The sequence below is a fragment of the Astatotilapia calliptera genome, chromosome 7 (assembly GCF_964374335.1).
Source record: "Astatotilapia calliptera chromosome 7, fAstCal68.1, whole genome shotgun sequence".
In the NCBI taxonomy this organism is placed as follows: domain Eukaryota; kingdom Metazoa; phylum Chordata; class Actinopteri; order Cichliformes; family Cichlidae; genus Astatotilapia; species Astatotilapia calliptera.
The window spans coordinates 1,499,846-1,525,307 of NC_137428.1; the positions used below are offsets into that span (position 1 = coordinate 1,499,846).

The 25,462-nt window shown below is 46.0% G+C and overlaps 1 long non-coding RNA gene across 1 annotated transcript; it reads left to right on the forward strand.

The window, feature by feature from the left end:
* The first annotated feature begins 22,256 nt into the window (after positions 1–22,256).
* On the forward strand, positions 22,257–24,327 carry LOC113027285 (uncharacterized). The gene is made up of 2 exons (XR_013910176.1): positions 22,257–23,460; positions 23,569–24,327. It is a non-coding gene; the product is annotated as an uncharacterized LOC113027285 (long non-coding RNA).
* Positions 24,328–25,462: the final 1,135 nt, after the last annotated feature.

Sequence of the window (25,462 nt, forward strand, 5' to 3'; positions counted from 1 at the left end):
ACCCTCCAGCGGAAAGAGGAAACAAAGGCCGGCGCGGTCCGTCGGACCCTCCAGCGGAGACACGAGATGAAGGCTGGACGGGCCCCTTGGACCCTCCAGAAGAAGCCATCACAAAGCGAGCAGGCATGGAGTCCTCTGGCAGACACGAAGACAATGGGTGCTGTACTGAGCACTGGCCCTGCTCAGACAGCACTGACACGGAGTTGGTCTCTGAGGGCTGCTCAATCTTCAGGGGTCCAGAATCAGCTGGGGACCGAGACCTAGCCTCTGGGGAAGCCCTGGAGTGCAGAACGGTGCCTGAAGCAGCTAAAGCGCGAGAAACTCCCTGACTGGACCTTAAATTTTCTCCCCGCATGGAGTGAATGAGTGGAACCGGTAATGCTGGAGCCAGAGCTACAGGTAGCGGGGGCACTGGAGCTACTGGGGCCTGCGCTACAGGCGGCACTGGAGCTACTGGGGCCTGCGCTACAGGCGGCACTGGAGACTGAACTGAAGGAGGCACTGGAGACTGAACTGAAGGAGGCACTGGAGACTGAACTGAAGGTGGCACTGGAGACTGAACTGAAGGTGGCACTGGAGACTGAACTGAAGGTGGCACTGGAGACTGAACTGAGAGGAGCACTGGCTGCGGGGGAGCTAACTGAGCTGAGAATGGCTGCGGGGGAGCTAACTGAGCTGAGAATGGCTGCGGGGGAGCTAACTGAGCTGAGAATGGCTGCGGGGGAGCTAACTGAGCTGCCGGTAGCTGCACAGGTGATAAGCAGCTCGCGTTGACATCCGCCACACAAAACACAGCCCCTGAATGAACAGTCAAAAAGTCTGGAAAAGACACAGAGTCCTCACTCACCACAGCCGGGGAATTAGAAGTCCGAACATCCGGCTGTGGGGTGGCGCGCCGGCGGCGCGATCTGTGTTTCCTCCCCGCAGACAGCTCCGACGGGCCGGGAAAGATCACATCCGGCGAGTCGGGCAGCGAGGCAGGAGTGGCTGAGAGAAGGTGGGGTGTGTGCCGGAGAAAAGCCTGCACGGTCGGAGGAAGCGAAGTTAGAAGCCATGGCAGGCCGGAAAAGAGCCGTTGTAGCCGACTTTCCACGGCGCGGCGAAGCTCCTCTGGAGGGTCCTCAAGCCACAGCCCGAGGAGAATCTCCACGTTATATGTAACGTCGTCCCGGAGCTCCTCGGACGGATTTACTGCCGCTGGGTCCATGGGGGCTGGTTCGTACTGTCACGGATTGCCGGGGCAAGCCGTGTGGAATTGTAGAAAGGGACCAAAAGGCGGCAGCTCTGGTGCAGGTGAGTGTTTATTCACAGAGGTGGGTAAGTACAAACAACGGTGGCAACAAAACATGAAACTGGAAACCTAAACTGGGTAAACTAATAAGACAAACCAGAAACGAGGATGCAGGGAGGTCCGGAGAAATACATACGGGAAGACGCAGGGAGACCGAGGGGAAACAACACAGACGAACCAGCAATTACTATGACAGAAGACACAACTTAAATACACTCAGAGAACACAGGGAGATTACATACAGGTGGGAACACAGCTGGGAGTGATCACGTGACGAGAGTAGGGAGACAAACTGAAACACTCACATAAGACGCAGACCTTCACAATAAAACAGGAAACACATACACGCAATGACATAACACACCAACTTAACACAGACTGGGGGAAACAGAACATAGGAACATGAACCATGAAACAGAAGAGTATAAACACCCAAGGTAACCAAAACCACAGAATACTAATAAACTAAACAAACACGGAGTCGCAGACTCCGGATCATGACACCTAAAGTATGTAATGCAAGGATGTCATCACTGTCAGGATGGAGAAAACATAAAGCGCTTTATAAATGCAATCCATTATAAAGTTTGACTTTTATGAATCAGTTAATATGATAAGGAGATTCTGCAGGTCATTAATCGATGTATAAAACCAAAATAAAATGTGTTTTTAGTGACACAGCACAAACACGGAAGCAAGATGTGTAATTAGGATTATTTATAATAAATATGAATTCATTAGTGCAATTTCTTTAACCATAGAGAATAACTAAATGCGTCAGGACAATGTCACATCAGTGCACTGAACTCACTATGTTTTCCCTCTAACAGCCTCCACATGTTCTCACTGTAATTTCCCCTCATGTATGAATTCATGCTGCACTAATCTGAATGTTCGGGGGGAATCAAACGCATGTTACTCGCAGCAATCTTCCTTCCAACACAGTGTGTTTGTTTTGATTCGTGGCCTGCTAAAAGGGGGCCACACGTATAGTTTTCTATATGAGATCGCTGCAAAAAGTGCAGCCTTACCTAATGTCCACCTACTGTTACTCATTTATATTAAGATTTAAACATCTAGCTGGTGTTGGTATGGAGAGTAACCTTCAGTAATAGTAATAAATCACAGCAATAGTTCATTCATGTAGTTGTAAAAAGCATGATAATATATTAAGTAATCCAAAGTATTCAGAATACGTTACTCTCATTGAGTAATGTAACAGAACATGTTACAAAACACATTTTGGGGCATGTAATCTGTAATCTGTAGTGGAATACATTTTAAAAGTAACCTTCCTTCCTCTGACTGCATCACATGAATAAAAAGTATAATCATTTTCGAAAAAGCTCCGGGTTTGCTGTCCACACTGCGATGCGAAAACAGAGCGTTTTCAAATGTATCCAGTTTGGAGAGCGTTTTCAAAACGCAGCGTTTTCCTTGACGGAACGCCAAAACGGAGAGAAAAAGATGTGTTTTCAAACAAAAACGAATTAGTGCAGACGTAACCTCAGTTAAGGAGTCCCTGATGTGCAAATGGCATCATCTGACAGGACACCGGACTGACACACACACGCACACACTCTCATAAACAACCCAGTGTCATTGTTTTGTTCTGTTTTTCGCACACTTGCACTTGTGCTGTGTTGATTCTCTTTCACATGTAGCACCATGGTCTACGTTGTCTCGCTTCACTGTGTGCTGGACCCCTGCACATGGTTGGAATGACAATAAAAGCCACTTGACTTGAAAGAAGAGGCTGAAAGTGGATCAGACATGAGCCAAGGGACCATCTGAGATGATCCACAACACCAGGTTAGTCTCTATGTGACTAACCTGGTGTTGTGGGGAGAGCCTCAAGCATCCTGGGTCCTGGACACCGTGAACCCACAGATGGAAAAATCGACTGCTTCTTATAAAACACTCTTTCTATCTAACATGTGTTTGAGGCTACTCTGACATGCAGGCCGGCACAGCCAGGGATTGAACCATCAACCTCTGCATTAATAACTGAGCCTGTAGCCTGTAGCAAAAGCTCCTGAGCTCTAGCTTTTGTCTGTAGCTCCACTGTAAGTCTTTAAAAGCTGGGCTAAAAGAACAGTGCTGATCCAGAGAGGATACACTCACATGAAGCAGTGTGAGAGGTTAGTGTATGTTTCCTGAGTGGGAGCTGCTCTAGGGAGAACAGTTGGGTATTTGTTGCTTTATGCTGGGCACATTATGTATCTTTGGTTGTATTGTATGTTTGCCGTTGTGAGCGTGAAATTCGAGTTTGCTCGTGTAAAACATGAAATTCAAATGAAGGTATTTGTATGTAAGCGAGCGTGTGGGGAATGTTCCTGAAGCCTGTTTGGAAATGTTGTTCTCTGCAGATTTTCCTCTGGAGGTTTGGTTTTGGAAATGGGATGAATGCTAAGCTGGAGCAGGGAATAGTCATTAGCAGAGATTAGCAGGTGTTTGGAGAGTTGCAGCTTTCTTCCAACGAAGGGTTTCAAAACAGGATTTTCATCTGTGGTGCATATTGTATAATAATGTTTATATATCGCAGCAATGCAGTAATGTTCTGGGATGTTTCGAGCTGGCACAGATATAAAGGACTCTGGGGCTTCCTGCTGTTTAATCTGTGGAGAAAGCATTACAGGAGGAGAGCCTCCACATCCCAGCGACCCAAGTGGCCCAATCAGCATCTTCAGAAACTCAGCAGGGGAGCGAGGAGAAGGGAGGAGGCGTCCACGGAGAATGACCTGTTTATAGGCTTGGCAGTGATTAGATGGAAGCAAACAGGTCACTTCCTGTCAGAGAAGATGCGGGAACCACTGAATTCCTTTGATTGTTCATACAAGCTGACGAGTCCACTCCACATCACGTTTGTGTGTCACACCTTACTGTAACATCACACATGATAAGCGCCTGGAGGCAGCTGTTGTTGTGATTCGGCTCTACATGAATAAAGCTGAATAAGCATCATGCTGCCGACTCCACCCTCTGCAGTCCGTCCATGGATTACACGAGTGTTGATTCTCTCACTCTTTAGCTTTGACAGCTGCTTCAGAGGTCGTGGTTGCACGTCTCTTTTCTAGTTTCCTGTCTAGCGTTGTGTCAGCTGTGTCTCCAGGTCAAGTCCACGTCTTGTGTTTTACTTTGACAGTCTTGCACCCTTAATGTTTTCAGTTTTGCTCCCCTCCTTACTCCCTGATGTGTTTAAGACCTGTGTTCTCCTCTGACCGTTGTCACGTCGTAGCTCCTCGTGTGTTGTGCTTCGTCCACACCTTGTTTTTTTCAGCTGTGGTTTCCAGTTACCTAGTTTGCTAGTTAGTTCTTAGGTTCCAGTTTCTAGTTTCAGTTTGTTTTTGCAACTTTATTTTATAATTACTTTCACAGCACATAAAGCTGCCTCTTTAAGTTCATTCCTCTGCGTTTGCCTCCTGCCTGCCACACAGCAGGGGTTGGCTGTAGCTCAGGTGGTAGAGCAGGTCGCCTACTAACTGGAAGTTTACTGGTTCCATCCCAGTCTGCATTGCCAAGTATCCTTGAGCAAGATACTAACCCATGTTGCTCTCCATGTATCTTAGTGTGAATGCTAGACAGGAAGCACTAGATTAGTAAGAGTCCAGTGAGCGACAGAACGGCGGCGCGATACCTGACTCATCATTTTCTGTCTTTTAATGCTCATGTTTTGGTTTTTATTTCTCAGGAACTACAAACGAGAACAAAATTCATTTCATGCCTCTGACGTCACCTTTTATGTTTGCGTGTTGTTCTCAGCTTTTTGACACTTTGGTTTCATCTTCTTCCTCTATTTATTTTTCCTGCCTTTTGTAATTCTCTGCCACACCTTTGTGTGTCTCACCTGAGCAGATTATTTATACTGCATCAACTAACAGTCGCCTCACAGTGCTTTATATTTGACACAGAGAAAACCCAACAATCGTGTGACCCTCTACAAGCAAGCACTTGGTGACAGTGGGAAGGAAAAACTCCCTTTCAACAGGAAGAAACCTCCGGCAGCACCAGAAAGGGGCCACGAACGTTTAGTGGGGCCGCGAACGTTTAGTGCAGGGGTCAGCAACTGATGGCAGGATCCTGGCTGGACTGGCCATTGGGCACACCGGGCATGATGGTGATTTTTCGTTTTCATGGGCCGGTGTTTTTTTGGGGGGTAACAGTATAAACAATGAAAGGTGGTGAACTGGCCAGCTGCTGGCAGATGTGTAAAAATAAGTCAGTTGTTTGGTGGTGGCTATGGCGGAGCTTCCACTGAGGCCAGCAGGTGGATGAGGGAAGGGGAGGCAGGAGGAGAGCCCCGAGGCGGTCCGAGTGTCAGGTGAACTGAACTTCAGGTAAGAAGTTATGACCTGCAGTCTATCTGGGTCAGATACAGTGGGGCAAAAAAGTATTTAGTCAGCCACCGATTGTGCAAGTTCCCCCACTTAAAATGATGACAGAGGTCAGTAATTTGCACCAGAGGTACACTTCAACTGTGAGAGACAGAATGTGAAAAAAAAATCCATGAATTCACATGGTAGGATTTGTAAAGAATTTATTCGTAAATCAGGGTGGAAAATAAGTATTTGGTCACCTCAAACAAGGAAAATCTCTGGCTCTCACAGACCTGTAACGTCTTCTGTAAGAAGCTTTTCTGTCCCCCACTCGTTACCTGTATGAATGGCACCTGTTTGAACTCATCATCTGTATAAAAGACACCTGTCCACAGCCTCAAACAGGCAGACTCCAAACTCCGCCATGGCCAAGACCAAAGAGCTTTCGAAGGACACCAGGAAAAGTATTGTAGACCTGCACCAGACTGGGAAGAGTGAATCTACAATAGGCAAGCAGCTTGGTGTGAAAAAATCAACTGTGAGAGCAATCATCAGAAAATGGAAGACATACAAGACCACTGATAATCTCCCTCGATCTGGGGCTCCACGCAAGATCTCATCCCGTGGGGTCAAAATGATCATGAGAACGGTGAGCAAAGATCCCAGAACCACACGGGGGGACCTGGTGAATGACCTGCAGAGAGCTGGGACCAAAGTAACAAAGGTCACCATCAGTAACACACTACAACGGCAGGGAATCAAATCCCGCAGTGCCAGACGTGTTCCGCTGCTGAAGCCAGTGCATGTCCAGGCCCGTCTGAAGTTTGCCAGAGAGCACATGGATGATACAGCAGAGGATTGGGAGAATGTCATGTGGTCAGATGAAACCAAAGTAGAACTTTTTGGTATAAACTCAACTCGTCGTGTTTGGAGGAAGAAGAATACTGAGTTGCATCCCAAGAACACCATACCTACTGTGAAGCATGGGGGTGGAAACATCATGCTATGGGGCTGTTTTTCTGCCAAGGGGACAGGACGACTGATCCGTGTTAAGGACAGAATGAATGGGGCCATGTATCGTGAGATTTTGAGCCAAAACCTCCTTCCATCAGTGAGAACTTTGAAGATGAAACGAGGCTGGGTCTTCCAACATGACAATGATCCAAAACACACCGCCCGGGCAACAAAGGAGTGGCTCCGTAAGAAGCATTTGAAAGTCCTGGAGTGGCCTAGCCAGTCTCCAGACCTCAACCCCATAGAAAATCTGTGGCGGGAGTTGAAAGTCCGTGTTGCTCGGCGACAGCCCCAAAACATCACTGCTCTCGAGAAGATCTGCATGGAGGAATGGGCCAAAATTGTCAGGGTCCTGGGACTGGGCGACCCAGGATCCCTGGGCAGTCATGGACCTGCGTATTATTATTATGTATTTTTGGTGTCGTTTCTCCTTCTCTGTGCGTGTACATGTGTGCTTCTCTGTGCTGTGTTAGTCTGTGTCCCACTCATATGTTTAGGCGAGGTATGGGTGTGTATGTCTGCGGGTGTGCCTGGAGGATGGAGCTCGGCCACCTGCAGGCCTGAGGGGTGTGGCCCTGCGGAGGGACTGGCCACACCCGAAGCCACACATCTGCCGCTGATCAGGGCTCGTCAGGGGAGCTACTTAGGAGAGTCTTGGAGCTCCCACCGACGCGGGATCATTGAGTTATCTTACCAAGTCAGTGTGTGTTAGCGTAGGTCTGTGCTGTGCGTATATGTGCTGGTTAGTGTTGACGGCTGCGTCTCTGGTTTCCCTACAGGAGGAGGAGTGGTCCGGAGAGGCAGCACGCACGGGGGTGCGGAAACACAACAGCGGGGAGCACGAGCACAGATATCGGAGGGAAGCACGCGCACGGGGTTCGAGGGAGCAACGGGGAGTTATTGTGTTTACAGCTTTCCACTGTAAATAAAGAGCACTGTTTGCATCGCAGAGTCTGCGTTTTGGGTCCTCCTTTCCCCACATCCCCACGGTCTGCCAGCCAGACCGTGACAGAATGATCCCGCCACCCACCATGGACCCAGCAAACTCAGGAGTTGCCACGGAGGAGAGATCGCTCACGCAGCTATGGGATTACTGCCGGAGCGTAATCCAGGCTGTAGACCCACCCAAGAGACATATACAGTTAGTATTCTTTGACAATTATCTCTCATCCACTACCTTCACCACGAACATTCTGGACATTCACAAACTTAGGCACCTGGTCACTAGGTTAAGGGAGAGCTCGAGTTTCGAACTATTTGGCTTGGGTGGTCCGAGCACGGACAGTTCGGCTGCTCTCCTAGAGACTCTTGCCGCTTGGTTTTTCACGCGTCGGCGGAGGGCTTTCCCGTCGATGCTCGCGGCACAATCGTTTGATCCGCCATTACAGAAGGCATGCCGCACTCTCCACCGCCATTCCATTACGCCTCAACCTACTCCTGCGGTTTCAGCCCGGTCAGCTGGCAACGGACCGACAGCGCTCATCACCGCAGTGAGTAAACCCGACTCATTTGTGTCTATTAATCATGTCATTGAAAATCACAACCCAGATGAACAGCAGAAGACTGTTTCCATACACCCGGCCCCGCCTTCACGGAGGAGAAGGCGTCCTCGCAAACAGCGTTCAACCACATCCACACTCACTCCTGTGCTGGTCGAAGACTCAGGACCAGCGGCTCTGGATGCCACAGTGAGTAAAATGGACTCTGCCGGTGTTATAAATTCCCTTTCTGTAAACATAAAAATAGAAACTGTTTGCTGTACCTCCAAAGACCCAGCAAATATTCCCTCTGAGACTGTAAGCTGGGAGCTAGGGAATTCCGAGCCTACAGACCCAAATGACTTTTTGGCTCAGTCTGGCCGCATGGAGACGGAGGTTCTCCCCAGGGCTTCCCCAGAGACCGAACTGGAGGTCTCAGTTGCCTCTGGACCCCTGGAATTTGTTGCAGAGGAGCTCGGCGAGCGGAAGGAACAACCGGCGCTGCCAGCAGCCGAGGAGGAGCTCTCGCTGCCAGCAGCCGAGGAGGGACCCGCTCAGCCGGAGCCGCCGCCACCGGACCCGTGGCAGGCCACCAGAACCGTTCCGCCGCCACCGGACCCGTGGCAGGCCGCCGGAGGAGCAGCGCCGCCGCCACCGGACCCGTGGCAGGCCACCAGAACCGTTCCGCCGCCACCGGACCCGTGGCAGGCCGCCGGAGGAGCAGCGTCGTCGCCACCGGACCCGTGGCAGGCCGCCAGAACCGTTCCTCCGCCACCGGACCCGTGGCAGGCCGCCGGAGGAGCAGCGCCGCTGCCACCGGACCCGTGGCAGGCCGCCAGAACCGTTCCGCCGCCACCGGACCCGTGGCAGGCCGCCGGAGGAGCAGCGCCGCTGCCACCGGACCCGTGGCAGGCCGCCAGAACCGTTCCGCCGCCACCGGACCCGTGGCAGGCCGCCGGAGGAGCAGCGCCGCTGCCACCGGACCCGTGGCAGGCCCCCTGAACTGTTTTGATGCTGCTGCCGGACCCGGGGCCATCCGCCGGAGCTGCTACGTCGCCGCCGTTGGCCTCGAGGTAGGCCCCCTGAACTCTTTTGTTATGTTGATGGGCCGCCTGAGACTGTTTTGTGGCGTTTTTTCTTTTTGTTGCTCCGCTGCGGGATGCGCGGTCGGACTCTGGGACTGTGACCTTGGGGGGGGTTGTGTTCTTTGGGGGTTTTTGCTTGTTTTGGTTCTGCCCTCCGTCCTGGACCTCCCGCCGCCCGCCCTGGGTTGGTTGTACTGTTTTTGGTTTGTGTTTTTGGGTCGTCGGGAGCCGACCCTTAGAGGGGGGGTACTGTCAGGGTCCTGGGACTGGGCGACCCAGGATCCCTGGGCAGTCATGGACCTGCGTATTATTATTATGTATTTTTGGTGTCGTTTCTCCTTCTCTGTGCGTGTACATGTGTGCTTCTCTGTGCTGTGTTAGTCTGTGTCCCACTCATATGTTTAGGCGAGGTATGGGTGTGTATGTCTGCGGGTGTGCCTGGAGGATGGAGCTCGGCCACCTGCAGGCCTGAGGGGTGTGGCCCTGCGGAGGGACTGGCCACACCCGAAGCCACACACCTGCCGCTGATCAGGGCTCGTCGGGGGAGCTACTTAGGAGAGTCTTGGAGCTCCCACCGACGCGGGATCATTGAGTTATCTTACCAAGTCAGTGTGTGTTAGCGTAGGTCTGTGCTGTGCGTATATGTGCTGGTTAGTGTTGACGGCTGCGTCTCTGGTTTCCCTACAGGAGGAGGAGTGGTCCGGAGAGGCAGCACGCACGGGGGTGCGGAAACACAACAGCGGGGAGCACGAGCACAGATATCGGAGGGAAGCACGCGCACGGGGTTCGAGGGAGCAACGGGGAGTTATTGTGTTTACAGCTTTCCACTGTAAATAAAGAGCACTGTTTGCATCGCAGAGTCTGCGTTTTGGGTCCTCCTTTCCCCACATCCCCACGGTCTGCCAGCCAGACCGTGACAAAAATACCAGCTACTGTGTGTGCAAACCTGGTAAAGACCTATAGTAAACGTTTGACCTCTGTTATTGCCAACAAAGGTTATGTTACAAAGTATTGAGTTGTATTTTTGTTATTGACCAAATACTTATTTTCCACCCTGATTTACGAATAAATTCTTTACAAATCCTACCATGTGGATTCATGGATTTTTTTTTCACATTCTGTCTCTCACAGTTGAAGTGTACCTCTGGTGCAAATTACTGACCTCTGTCATCATTTTAGGTGGGGGAACTTGCACAATCGGTGGCTGACTAAATACTTTTTTGCCCCACTGTATAAACCAAGTTTAGCTGGAGTTTATTTTCGCTGTGCTGACTTTTTACCGTCAGGTTACAATAACTCGTACTGCGTGCTAGCTAGCATGACGGAGTGTCTGTACAGCTGGGTGGTGCTATGATGTTACTGATAGTGAAGTTTATTCATAAGGTTAGTAGAGTTGCCAACCGTCCTGTAAAAAACGTAATCGTATTTTTTTTTGGACATAGATGGCTTCTATGAGTGGAGTGAAAGAGGAGTGAAAGAAGCATCTATGTCCACTGTGAGCGACCATCTTTGAACAGAGGCGGGGTTTACGACACCAACTCTCTGCCATCTATAATCCAGTTTTGAGATCCCTTCCCAGACGCCTTAACGCCCACTCACATCCTGGGCCATCTGATCTCAGGAATTCGCATGATAAGGTGGGGCCAGGTTTCACAATGAACTCACCCGAAACTCTGGCTGATTGGGACCCACACCCAGTTTCCCACCTTGGCTCAGGCGATTAGAGGATCATCAGGGGTCCTTTTGTCCCTCTGTGGGGGGAAACTCCCACTAGGTTTATATCTGGGACTCTCCACCATTTGACCTTAGAACTGAAGAAGCTTCTCGGATGAGAGGTGAAACGTCTTCAAGCAACTTAAAGAAGTCCAGACGCTTTTCTTTGCAAGCTCCTTTGACTATTCACTGCCAACATCTGCGAACAAATATAATCCTACAAAGTTGTTCTATACAGTGTGTAACTGTTAATATAGAGCGTTATTACATTTATTGCTAATGCAGTCATATGGCACATTGACCTCTGAGGAAATGTTAGATGCACTCATCATCAGAAAGGTTGCCGACTCCTGATTTAGTGTCTTCATCTGTGCGTCTTTTTTGCTCTTGACTTACACTTTGTGTTTCTGTGTTTAATCATCTGTTAAAGCTCTAGAACTAAAAAGAAAATCATACCTGCACTTCCTCTAGTTTCTGCATTATTAGGGAGGGGCGTGGCCTCTGTGACAGGTGGATGATGACCAATGTTCTCTCTAAGCTGCACACGTGCGCAATTGCGCACTGTTGGCACGGTCTCTGCGCAGAGAAAATCTGCGTTGCACACAAAAAAATTCAAACCTGAATTGAAATGAAAGTAAATGTGTGCTGACATGGGATTAGAACGATGCCGCCTTATCCCATAGTCACATTCGTATATACGCAGCCAATCAACGTCGCTGACAGGCTCTGACAGCGTCCTTATGTGCGGTGCGGTGTTTTAGCAAAGCGGCTGCTGTGGAGTGAAGCCACGTTAATGCCAACGTGTACAACCATTGGAGATGTGAGCAGGACAGACGGAACAACTGACGGACAAAGTGTGGACTTTATACCAGTTTATAAACTGTGTTGATCGGCCACGTAAAACCAGAGTTATGATAAAATATCTGCAGTGTTTGTTTTCCTTCCTGAATACTGTCGTTGTTTATATTTACTGCAGGAAGAAACGGTAAAAACGGCGTTTTATTAGGAAACCGCTCGAAAGCCTGTGAGCAAAAACAAAACTCCCAGCCTTTCCTATTGGTGGAAAAATGTACCATGTCAACCAATGAAAACATGGCATTTAGTTGTTAAGAAACGGGAGGAAGTTTTAGGAGTGACGGCGTGTTTTGAGATGTGAGAGATTTGCGACGTTTAGCGCAAATCTTGTGTAGTTAGTGTGTAGTTAGTGTGTAGTTAGTGTGTAGTTAGTGTGTAGTCAGTGTGTAGTCAGTGTGTAGTCAGTAGTGTTGTTGTGTGTCAGAACAATGAGGCGCCTGCTGAGTGTTACAGGTGTTACAGCAGTGACACATCTGCTGCTGTCAGGCCTGCAGGTATCAGGCTGTTGTTCTCCTTCATCTCATAGTGGACAGAAATTATTTTTTGTGACACAAATAATTTGTGTGGCATCAGATTTGATGCAGAACAGCTGATTGTTCTGTAAATAGTTTGAAATGTTTGTTTAAAAACGCCTTGGCTGCATTTTTAGGTAAACAGCTGCAAAACTTTGTTTGCAAAGTTACTTTTTTGAAGAAGTAACTAAATAATTAATTACCCAACATTGGTCATTATTTACTGTATTTGCAGACAGAGTTACAGACTCTCTCCCAGACCACAGACTCAGAATACAGTCAGAGCAAAAAATAATAAAAATAAAGTTGTTTTCAAAATTGGAGTTCAGGTTATTTTTGCTTCCAATAGTGTTAACATGCTGCACATGAACAAGATTGTTTAAGTTTTCATTGTCAGTGGGTTAAAGCAGTTAAAAGTCGTCTAACATAAATGTAAATGCTGTAATTTGATTACTTTAGTAAACATGTAACTTGGATGCTGGCGTGACCACAGTGCACACGTCTGCTGCTGCTCACAGTGGTCCAAGTGTCCGCTCAGGGAGTTTGTGTGTTCAGACGCATGAAACATTAGAGGGAACATTGATGATGACCCACACTTCACCTCAGTTAATCCCTGAGGAAACCCTCAGCTACAGGTTTGATAGCTTTTCTCCCCAAATAAAGGAAATGATCATTTCAAAACTGCATTTTTTGAAAAGTGTGATGCAAACCAGATACAGAGTTTTTGTTTTGGCTGCAACTTTTATTTTGAAAGCAAACTTTCTCCATGTTTGCGTCTCATCCTTTCAAGTTTCACTGCAGCTCAGAGAGTGAAAGTCAAGCGTTTGCAGACAGATTGGCTTCTTCCACGCAAGCTCGACTTCAGCGTGTTTTTAATGCAGCATCTGTGACCAGTTTCACCCTGTGGCTTTTCCCACTTTTGTACACTGACTGAAGGTTTCCAGTGGGTCTCTGACCGGCGACTGAGGCCTCAGCTCTCCACTCTTTATCCAAAATGACATGACAGCAGCTAAACCAATGAGCACTGCCACGTTCTGTTCCCACACCTCATAAACCTAAGAAGGTCCTGACAGGTGAGTGGCCTGTCGAAGCCCACCTTTGATGTTTGGGGTTATAAGCCAGGACTATAACTCTGCGTACCACCACTCCAAATATAATAACATGGCTCTAATAATGGACCTACCTCCCATCAGGCAATATTCCCACTGGAAGAGAGTGATGACTAAACTACCCAAACCTAATTTACATGAAAATGGCTCCATATTCAGGCCAGGAAATATTCTAATAATGCATTCACAGCTGGCTGCAGACATGGAGCCAATTGAATCTCGTGGAGGAAAATTATTGTGCAGTTTTGTCGTGTTTATTTGAAGAGCACGGAGCTGGCCTTCCATCATTCACGCCTTCCTTTACTTCAGGTAGCTGCTGTCATTGTTAATCAGTCCCTGTGCTTGTCGGGCTGCCGGCTCTGCGTTGGAATTACCTGCCGAGAGGATTTAGAGTAAACTCTCTGCAGAGCAGATGGCAAACAAACAGCTTCCAAGCAGCAGGAGGACTCCACATGCAGCCAGGCCATTGATCAGCAGGTACCCGCACACTGATTACTCAAAGTTGTGCTGGCAGCGTCTTTTTTTTGCCTGACATGTTCTTCAACTACTTTTAACCTCCAGCGTGAGCTCTGAACAAGCCGCTCAGCTTAGAAAGCCCTCTGAGCGAGAGTGCAGCAAGTACAGATCTCATCAAAGAAAAGTTGCCTGATGAGCTGATGAGCCTCTATTTTTATCTCCTCCCAGCTGATTGTCCGTCCCTGTGGACTGGCTCCCACATTCCCTCACATGAACCTGTGGGAGCTTTCACATCCTATTTAAAGAAGACGAGCGGGATAAAAATACGCAGATAAGATTGGCGTGCAAATAATAAATCATTAAAATCCGCAGGGAACAACGAGCATGGCCAACAGGAAGCAGGAGGCATTAACAGACCGGACTGAACCACGCGGAGCTGCTGCTTCTGCTCACAGTGGACACGGCAGAGTAACGGACGGACGTGTCAGAGGTCATCAGATTCAACCTGTGCTTGCTGGTTGCCTTCATGTATGAAACACTTTGTGTGGCCAATATGTGAGCAGACTTTAATGCAACTTCACATCCCTCTGATGCCTCCAGCACCGCGTGGACTTCCTGTGAAGGACACACAATATCCTGAAGAGTGTGTGGGAGTTTGCCGCGGTTCACCAAACACATATAGAAACTCTTCATCCTGTGTATGAGGCTCCTGTGGCACTTTAACCCTCTGTATTCACTGCAGACTGGTCTTTTTGATTCTTTATCCTGCTGCTGTAATAAAACAGTTTGTTTTGGTGCATGATGTCATTCTGCTGGCTTCATCCCCAGCTGAAGCAGCGAGGGGGAGAATCAGACCCTTTTAGTCCGAAATTATAATGATTCCAATTATAGAGCATGACAGTCTGTGAGCAGCTCCCATCCAAACCGTGCAGTAACCGTGCCTTTGTGAGTGGCTGCTGCAGTTTCTGTTAAATCAGCTTAAAGTGTCATTCACACAGCTACATGGGAAAAGTGTCTATTCCACGAGCGGTCGGCGGGTAGGGTCTCCATCTCCATTACAGCAGCATGCCATCACGCCATTGGTTTGATTCAGGTGTGTCAGAACAAGGATGCATCTAAAAGCTGCAGGACAGCAGCTCTCGAGGACTGGAGGTGGGACCCTGCTGTAGAGGTTTCTGACGGTTGCTGATGTGAAACTGGTTGCAAAGAGTCAGAGAGTGCTGCACTGACAGCCTCTGCGATTGCTTTGGTCACTAGCAGGTTGCCAGTAGCTTGAATGGAAGTTGTCTGCAAACACTTGCAAACTACTCGCCAAACTCAACACGGAGACCTTTTGAAGCTGGAGTTGCGTTGGCTGCAGTGAGAAGGCACAATATTCATTTTGAATAGCACTCGCCATTTCTCTGTCATCGCTGCTTGATGGTTATTTGGTGAGTCAGCAGACGAGCAGACGTCCTCTTTGGGACCATTTTTAGTGAGCAGCAGCGATCAGTTGGGACTGCGTGAATATGCTAACAACTGGAAGCTGTCGGGGGGGCTGCTGCTGGTCTGCAGGCCTGTGTGAGGTACAGAGTCGACTTCCTCCTTGACATCAGCTGAGAGCTGAAGGTGTTTTCAGTAAGAGCGTGTTGTTACGTGAGGTTACAAATACCCTGTCTGGGGTTATGTGACATTTCATCAGCCAGCATTTTTCAAATGATCTTCAGGTCAACGAAACCTGTAACGCTGCCTTCGTGCTCGTCAATCAAACATCAGCAACCCAAAAAGCAAAGCAAATGAGAAGGAAACGAACGACTGTGAGGGGAAAACAAATGGAAGCAGCACAACAGAGAGGCATCAAAGAAGGAAACGCACAAGAGGCGGAAGCAAGCGGGGAAATGGATGAAAAGAGGAAACGAAGGCGTTGGATGGAAGGTGGACGTACAAACGGACAGAGAGGCGCATGGAGCTGAGTGCAGCACTCACGTTAAAGCTGTCAGTGTTTTCATGCTGTGAGAATAACTGGGTCATACGTGTAACTGCAAATCCAGGCTGACAGCAGTCGTAGTCGCACGTGAAGGAAAGAAACTTTTCAGAGGCATCTTTTTAAGCTGCAGGTGGGCAAGATTTCACAGCCAAGGATTTCATTAACTTTACATCTATTAACTCACTTTTATCTACAGCTCAGCAGCTTCAGCAGCTCTCAGAGACATCTGAGACCAGCAGTGCTCGCACAAAAGACTCTCATCCATGGAAACCCCAGAGTTCTTCCATCCATCTGGCCAATTTCTTCTACAGCCATGAATTTGGTAGCATTTTTATGTCTAATAACTTGAAGATAAGCAGCCACCTGTGGCCCACGGTGATATCCACCATGGTCCCTGCGTCTGCCCGATTGGCTCAGTAAGGCTACATTTGTGCTCACTGCGGGAAGCAATCATTCACCTGTGGCTCGTTATCCTGTCTCCTGGCCACTATTTAGGACAGTGGCTCAGAGCTTCTTGTCACTGGACCATTGTGCCGACTCACATTAGTGTGGCCCCAGCTCTGAACTTCCCTCGTGACTCCCTGATTTTGATTCTTCCTCATCTGTTTGCACATTGGACCCGTCCTCGTACATCTTCCCTGGTTTCCCAAAGTGTGAGCGTTTGGCAGCGTGGCGTGTTGTGAGCGGAGCGTGGATCGGCGATCGGTTGTTTCTGCTCCTATGTTACAAACACTGCTGCACTTTATTACATGCAGTATATCTGATGGCACGATACAAACATTTGGTTACAGGGGAAATCGTTTCAAACTTTTCATAGATTCTTTTTCCAAAACGTTTAAACCTGCAGTTTGATGTCTTTGTCCAATTTTAAATAAAGCTTAGTCCTGAAGTCATTTGCAGATTATTGCATTGAGAAAGTGACACTGAAGGAGGAGATTGTGGACCTTATATCAACACAGCACAGGACTCAAAATTGGATAAAAATTGGATGTTGAGCAGAAAAAAGATGAAGCGGACGAAGCTGAGAGACAATCACATCTGCAGAGATACGAGGCTCTGCCAAAATCCCAGTGAAAAGGCAAAAAGGAAGAGAAGCGACTCCAATTAATGTGAGTCAACTTCAGCTTACATATGTCTGATTCTCTCATTGTGTTCGCATTTTCACCATGTGGTGACATAAGAACGTCCACCCTCCCTTTATTTGTGACAGTACAGTGCACTGATGCACAGGATGTAGGAATAATTTCTAAAATTATTATCCAATTTAATTCAGTTTTATTTATACAGCGCCAATCACAACAACAGTCACCTCAAGGCGCTTTGTATTGCACAGTAGATACAGAGAAAAACCCAACAATCATGTGACCCCCTATGAGCAGCACTTTGGCGACAGTGGGAAGGAAAAACTCCCTTTTAACAGGAAGAAGCCTCCAGCAGAACCAGGCTCAGGGAAGGGCGGGGCCATCTGCTGTGATTGGTTAGGGTGAGAGAAGGAAGACAGGATAAAGGATAAAAATCTTTTCCAATAATGGACTAGTCCTCGTTCCTGACAGGTTTAACCCATCTTCTATTACACAGTAATCCAAATTACAGCTATAGTAACTTTAAGCTTCATGTGCCAACGTTATCTTAATTTTTTAACATCTAGAAATGAAGATCGGGGCTTTAACCCTTCAAAAAGCTTCTAGACTTACTTTAGCAGCACAATAATAATGAATTAAAATGGAATTATTCCAAGTTTTAATCTTGAAATGTACTAAAGCAGTTAAAAATAATCAATCACGCCAGGCCTGTTTTAGTCTAGATTGGCTGAAGGGTGAGCCTTCCTCCCTCTGTGACATCATATGTGCCCGAGAGTAGAAAAAACTGTGATAACCTGGGTGTTCTCAGCATTTTGAGCTCCCTGACCTCATTATTGAACATGTTTAATGTGGATGTCCATCAGTGGGACAGAATATAGGAGTGGAAATGAGGAAAAGCAGATTAGGTCACCCTGAAGTGGATCAATATCTGTGACAAAGCTCCATGGAAGCAGGTTTTCCCCTATTGTTAAATCTAATTATATTTCAGATGCTTTTCTGGACTCCTTGGTCCTTCATTAACTCGAGAGGATGCTGCCCTTTAAAACAAAAGCACAGTGCTTCTTGTCCAGCGCCTCCTGCCCACTGAAACGTCCCCACCACATTCCTGCTGCTCCTCACACAGAGGGAGATTAAATGACATTTTCACACTGGTTCAGAAAATGGACCTCTGACAATGAACAAATGGTTTCCTCACCACAGGCTGAAAGTTCAGGGTTTGTTCTTTGTTTTGTTTTGGTTTATTTACCCAAAAGTTATAGTTGGAGAAGATCCAAGCTGGAGGAAATAATAAGAACACAGGAATGATGTTGCATGCATAACAGTTTAACCATCCCAACCATTTCTGCCACTTCCTTTGGCACAGCCAGCCAGATTACAACAAAATCAGCCTCTGAGCCAGCTCATATTCACTGTTTTATCTTCACCTACTTCCAAGGTGCATGGAGAGGATGAAACAATTCACACTCCAGCAACACTTAAGGGAAGAGGAACAACTTCCCTGTTTCGGCTTGTGGCCTTCATCAGGGTCACAAGCCCTGATGGCAAAGTTTGAAAAGCAGAACTTGACAACACCAGCAGCTGAAAGCAGGGAAACTCTTAAACACGGTGATGTAACCATGGGAATGACAGAGTCATCCAGACTCAGCATCCAGCGGCTCGTCTGTCAGCGCGCTGGCGTTGAAGTCCAGAGGCTCGTGGCTGCAGCAGCTCCATGCGGTCCCTCTCTGCTCGGCTCCTGGAGCGGGATATATATGTATATACATATATATATATACATATATATATATATATGTATATATATATATGTATATATGTATATACATATATATATATACATATATATATATATATATGTATATATATATATGTATATATATACATATATATATATACATATATATATATATACATATATATATATGTATATATATATATGTATATACATATATATATATACATATATATATATATATATGTATATATATATGTATATACATATATATATATACGTATATATATATATACGTATATATACATATATATATACATATATATATATACGTATATATATATATATACGTATATACATATATATATACATATATATGTACGTATATATATATACATATATATATACGTATATATATATACATATATATATATACGTACATATATATGTATATATATATGTATATACATATATATATATACGTATATATATATATACGTATATATATATATGTATATACATATATATATATACGTATATATATATATGTATATACATATATATATATACGTATATATATATATACGTATATATACATATATATATACATATATATATATACGTATATATATATATACGTATATACATATATATATACATATATATGTACGTATATATATATACATATATATATACGTATATATATATACATATATATATATACGTACATATATATATACGTATATATATATATATATATATATATATATATATATATATATATATATATACATATATATATATATATATATATATATATATATATATATATATGTATATATATATATATATATACATATATACATACGTGCCTCCTTTGTTGTATGGGTTTTGTTTGTCCCCTTAATAGAAGACTGCGGCATTGATATCTGCCTATAATCTGCATTCAGGGTCCTCAGTCTGTATTCAGTGGGACAGGTGTAGGTGTTTGGCAGGTGTAGTCTGACAGACTGAGGCCTTAAACAGGTGCACGATTGTTTTGGTTGGTGAGTAGTCGAGTAATTTCTGAAATTCTTCCAAAATATTTATTTTAATGGTGAGCACTTATATCTTTATTATATTCAAGAGAAGGCAGACATTGGTTTCTTTAATTGAAGCTTTGTTTAGCAGTGCTGCATGGCAGGAAAGACCCACTGCTCAGAGAAAGACTTCTGTAAACAAGGGCACAAATGGAGACGGGATAAAGCAGAGAAGGAGCCGTGCCCAGGAGGCTGGTATGCTTCCACATCATCTCACTTCTAACAACTTTGTTCTCAGGATTTGGAAGACAGATCCTCCTTAAGCACAGTGGATGTGGTTCTGTCTGGCTGTTCTGGGTCAGTCCTCCTGTGACTGCAGTATAATATACGGCGCTCTGTAGCGTCCTGAGACATAAAGTTTTGGGCAGCGCATGACAGCAAAACTTCATCCTCAGCTGATTGTGCAGTCTGCTGGAAGCACACGTGGAAATCAATCTTCCAGAACTTGCTCACTTTAATATAAAGTGAGTGCTGGCAGTGAATCTCTCATTAGTAATCACATTTTAAATGCCTCATGGGAACTTTAGCCAGCTGCTGATCTTGGGTGTTGTGGACATTATTTCAAATTCTTCTGAAAACTCTTCTCGTTAGAGGTTATGCCGTCTGCCGTCTACCTTCTGATGTGGACCTTTGGAGGTTTTGCTCTTCTCCGTATTAAAAGTAGCTGCTAAAGGAAGTGAAAAGTGAGAATGTGAGGGAGAGGATCTGAGGCAGGCCGCTCGACTTTAACTTCACCACCGATGAGCTCTCTCAGGAGACAAAGACCAGAGCATGTGATGCTTCAAACTAATATAATTAGGCTTAAAACTTCCAATTTTAGCTGTCACTTCTCCTCGTAGCGCTCCAAGAGGAAAAGTGAAAGGTCTCTCTGACTGTCCCTCCAAATCTGCCTGGCTGATGCTGCGAGGTTCATCGGTAAGAGTAAGAAAACTGAAGAAATCAGACTGTATGAAGGTGCATCTGCAGCTTTTTGAGACCTAATGTGAACAATCAAAACATTCAAGTCAATAAAGTTCATTTGTTTATATGGTAACAATTCACAGCAGCCATCCCAAAGTGTTTCAAGACCCGACAATGTAAAATTACCCAAACCTTAAAAGCCTGCAGTCGGTTTAGCCTGCTAATAACAATACGTTGATCGTGTTTTAACGTTTACGCATTAACTAATGGTCAGATTTCTTTGAGCAGACTTTTAGGAACGACGTCTAAAAGACATGTTGAGAGTTTGGAGGACTTGATTAGTGACGTGAACTCAGAAAGCTCGAACAGAGAGAGTCTACATAAATGTCTGCAGGTGTTAAAGTTGCTGTTCGTGGTGATACAGACTTGATCTCAGCAGCAGCAGTTCAGGCTACGCATTCAGCTGAGCCCGACTGTATTAGCTCAGGCTCCTCCCCCACAATGAAGCTGTCAGGTTCATCACTGAAGCGCTGGCGGTCCTTCTGTGAGCGATGAGTACTTTCCGGCTGCGCTCTGTATAAGTGACCTTAATTTCAGGTATAAGTGCTGCTTCTCTGTCGAGTGCACAGCTGAGCTGGAGTGAGCTGGCTTTCAGTGGTAAAGGAGGGTAATGGTGACACGGAGCACTGGCGAGCTGCTCAGTGTCCGTCTTCCATTCCTTCTAAACCTCCTCGTTCTTTTTTGTGTCTTGGTTAAAAGATCTTTTATTTAAGTCACGGCAGCGTGATGGACGAGGAGCTGCTGGGACCAGTTTAGGAAACGAGGTTTGAAAACACTCAACACCAGATTACTGACGGTTTGGAACAGTGTGCTGAAGTGCCCTGAACCTGCAGTCCTCTTACTGCCCAGCAGGGGGCGACTCCTCTGGGTACAATAATAACATCTGTGAGAAAATGAGCCCACTGCCCACTTGATCTCTGAGCTCAGTAACACCTCGGGGTCGATACTTCACGATGAATCTGTCAGAGGTTTCTGACTGTGATGAAACTGCTTAAATCACCTTCCTTCCCCTTTCTTAGGCCTAAAACCAGAACGTGTCCAAAAGCAGTGAGGTCTCGCTGGTCTGTCTCACATCAGATATACGGAACGAGGGCAGCGTGACACGACGACACATCATTAGTTTGACTATCAGTGAACAATAGTTAGACGTAGAGTGATGTTTCTGAGACATGTTTAATCTTTTCACCAGTGAAGCGAAGCCTTCGCTGTTAAAGCGCGTCGTTAACCGGAGCCACAGCTCCACTAAAGTTGATGGACGTGCCCTACTTTGAGGCCACACATGAAATTTAAATGACACCACTCATCTTCTCGCTCTCTTCGCGCTTTGGCTCCCGAGGCTCAGTCGGCCCACATTTGTCACTGTCAGCCGTAACCTCAGCTGTGACAGCGGCAAACGTGGCCTCGAGTTCAGCCCGGGAAAAACTCGGCGACCCCGACTCATCTGTGCTCGCAAGCTGATGATGCAGGCCAACAAAATATCAAAGATTTGCACTTCAGCAGCTTCCTTTCTTCCTGTCCTAAAGACATAGAAACCAGGACACGAGAGGCAGAGCCGTCGCCTGCATCGACATTTCTGCTCCTAGTTTCTCTTTTTAAATGAACTCTGCAGGTCATCACAGAAACAGAGCAGTGACCCGCACCTAACACACCAATTATCTGATAAAAGGGTGCAAACATCTGAGGAGGACACGACCTCGGTCAGACAGACGATAATGAGACCCCATCAATTACAGTTTTTTACAGACGCTAGGACACATTTCTCAATACTTAGGTCACGTTTGCAAACCTCCTCACACAGTGAGCACAACAGAAGTCTATGTGGGCTAAACTGAGGACCAGTTATCATTGTTTTGGCACAAAATGCATTCAATGACTACATCTCTCAAATTTCATGAATTATCTTCTCACTCAGACACAACAACTGCCAAAAACCTTTGTACAGGACATTTTGCATGTGCTTACATACTGTTTTCAAAAATGTTAAACTTATGGCCAAAACAATAACACAATGCAAAACTTGAAAAGACAGCAAAATCCAACAGCAATATTTTATTGAAACATATTTTAAATCTAAAAATGCAGTTTAACCAGCCACAGCTGATTCTCATTGTAGATGAACATCTGCACAGGTGTTACTCCTTCAATTTCATTACAAAAGGAGACGACTGCTGAATAGGTTTGTTTTGTGACGTAAACATGGACCCAGCCAGAAATGGAGAAGTGGCTGAAAGAGGAAGAAGAGTGGCTGGGAGGGGGCGAGGAATACATATGCGTGGTGGAAGAAGAATAAGAGGAAGATCAAGAGCTGTAGTCTCAGATGAGATCAGAGCTACTGTAACTGATCATGTAGTAAATCATGGTCACTCAATGAGAGGCTGGTCAGAGAGTGCAGCCAAATCTGCAACGCTCTACAGTGGCATCTATTGTTAGAGTTTTCCGGCAAACCAACAGGTAACTTGTATTCTGCAGGGGCATTTGCACATTTCAGAAGTAAATAAGCTTTTGTGTAATTGTTGTTGCATTTCTGCTTTGGACTCAACGGTTACCTCACACAGGAGGGTGAGGACGGATGTTCACTGATGTGCAGGAAACTGCCATTGTTGATATGGTCATCAGAAACAATGGGATAAAACTCACTGAAATTAGACAAAGAGTCTTGGCAGACAACGTTACCTTCGCAAATATTCACAGTGTAAGCGTAACAACAATTTCTAGAGTCCTGAAAAAACATCAGGTCAGGATGAAGCAGTTGTACACTGTGCCTTTTGAGAGGAACTCTGAACATGTCAAGCAACTCAGGAACCAGTATGTCCAGGTAAGATCACGATACAGATCTGTTTTTGAACAAAACCAAACACACACAAAGACAATTATACAAATTTACTACTGTAACAGCTTATGTTGCCCTGTGGATTTATGTTAGAGAGTCATGGAGATTGAAGGCAGGCAAACACACCACATTTTCATCTTTGTGGATGAGGCAGGTTTCAACTTGTCCAAAGCACAGCGACGAGGGAGGAATGTGATTGGGAAGAGAGCCACCGTGAATGTCCCGGGCCAGAGGGGTGCCAACATCACAATGTGCGCAGCAACATCCACTGATGGACTGCTGCTACACAGACCACTGATTGGGCCATACAACACTGAACGGCTCCTTGCGTTCCTGCATGATCTCTATGGCAGGGTTGTGCTCGGTGGGGAAAGGGATGCGGAGAGAAGGAATCAGCCAACATTTATAACTGTATGGGACAATGTGGCATTTCATCACTCCCGTGCAGTCACCGAGTGGTTTGCAGCCCATCCCAGAATGGAGTCTCTTTTCCTCCCACCTTACTCTCCATTCCTCAACCCCATAGAGGAATTCTTTTCCTCATGGCGGTGGAAGGTTTACGACCATCATCCACATGATCAAATGTCCCTCCTGGATGCAATGAATGCTGGATGCCTGCAGATATCAGCAGAAGATTGCCAGGGATGGATCAGGCATGCCAGGAGATTCTTTCCTAGGTGTGTTGCCCTAGATGACATAAGATGTGATGTGGATGAGAACCTGTGGCCAAATGGAGAAGACCGAGTAGATTAGCATTACTATTGTATGTGTATCAGTGGATGGTGTGTATACAAATTCTTGTATTTTGGGATTACTTAGTGCAAAAAATAAAAATACATAAACAAATATTAACGAATTCTGCATGATGTCTGATTCATTCCAGTAACATATACTGAAATTATAAACAGAGATGTGTCCTTGTTTTACACAAGAAAACACTGTGTAATGCTACATGTTGTTAGTGTTTTTTAGGTCATTGTTTTGTGGGTGACAAAGTGTGTTTGTCGGCTGTCAACCTTTGCTAGTGTTCTGGAAGAATGAGTTTATTTGAGACCTGAATGAAGTGTTTTGGTAGTTGTAGTGCATTTTGAATGTGAAATGAACTGCTTTGCCAAGCTGACGGTCAGTTAGGAGGATTGTGTGAAGTGTTTTGCAAAAGTGACCTAAGTATTGAGACATGTGTCCTAGCGTCTGTAAAAAACTGCAAGGAAATGAGAAGAGCGATGTGAAGAAAATGTCCCGCTGCACCAACAGCAAAGAGTCCGTCAACCGGAGCGCGGACACTGACGGAGAACACGCCAGCATCACTGCGGCGTGCCGTACCGCTGAGGTCAGCGATCGATGTCTTTCACTTGAACGTGGCGTGTTCCCCATGTCTTGTATTTATTTATTCATATATTTCTGTTCATTTATACTCATTAAAGCGTCCTTTCCTCTGCTCCTGTGTACCTGCAGACTCAGCAGCTGCATGACACAGCTGCTGTTTGCAACGTGACCGTTTGATGTGATCTTCACTACGAATAAAGTTATTTTGACTTTTCTCAGAAGCAGCAGGGAGCTTCCTGTGTGTGTGTGTGTGGGGGGGGGGGGGGGTGCATGTGTGTGTGTGTGTGTGTGTGGGGGGGGGGGGGGGGGGTGCATGTGTGTGTGTGTGTGTGTGTGTGTGTGTGTGTGTGTGTGTGTGTGTGTGCGTGCTGCATTCATCTTCACCTCTGCGTCCCACAGCTTCATGATGGAGAGCAGCTCGAGTTCTCGGCTTGAAAGAAAAAATCTGCTTTCAAATACTTCAGCTCAGTTTGGGGCGGCTGGAGGTCAAAGGTCGCCGCATTTCCACATTCATTTCACACGTTTGCTGTTTATTTATTTTCCTGACCTCAGAGTAAATGTTTATTTATATGTATAATAAAATAAATAATATACTGAGGCCGTTCAGGTTCTGATTTTGCAAACGCAGAAATGCAGAAGCTTCAGACAAAAACTTTATCAG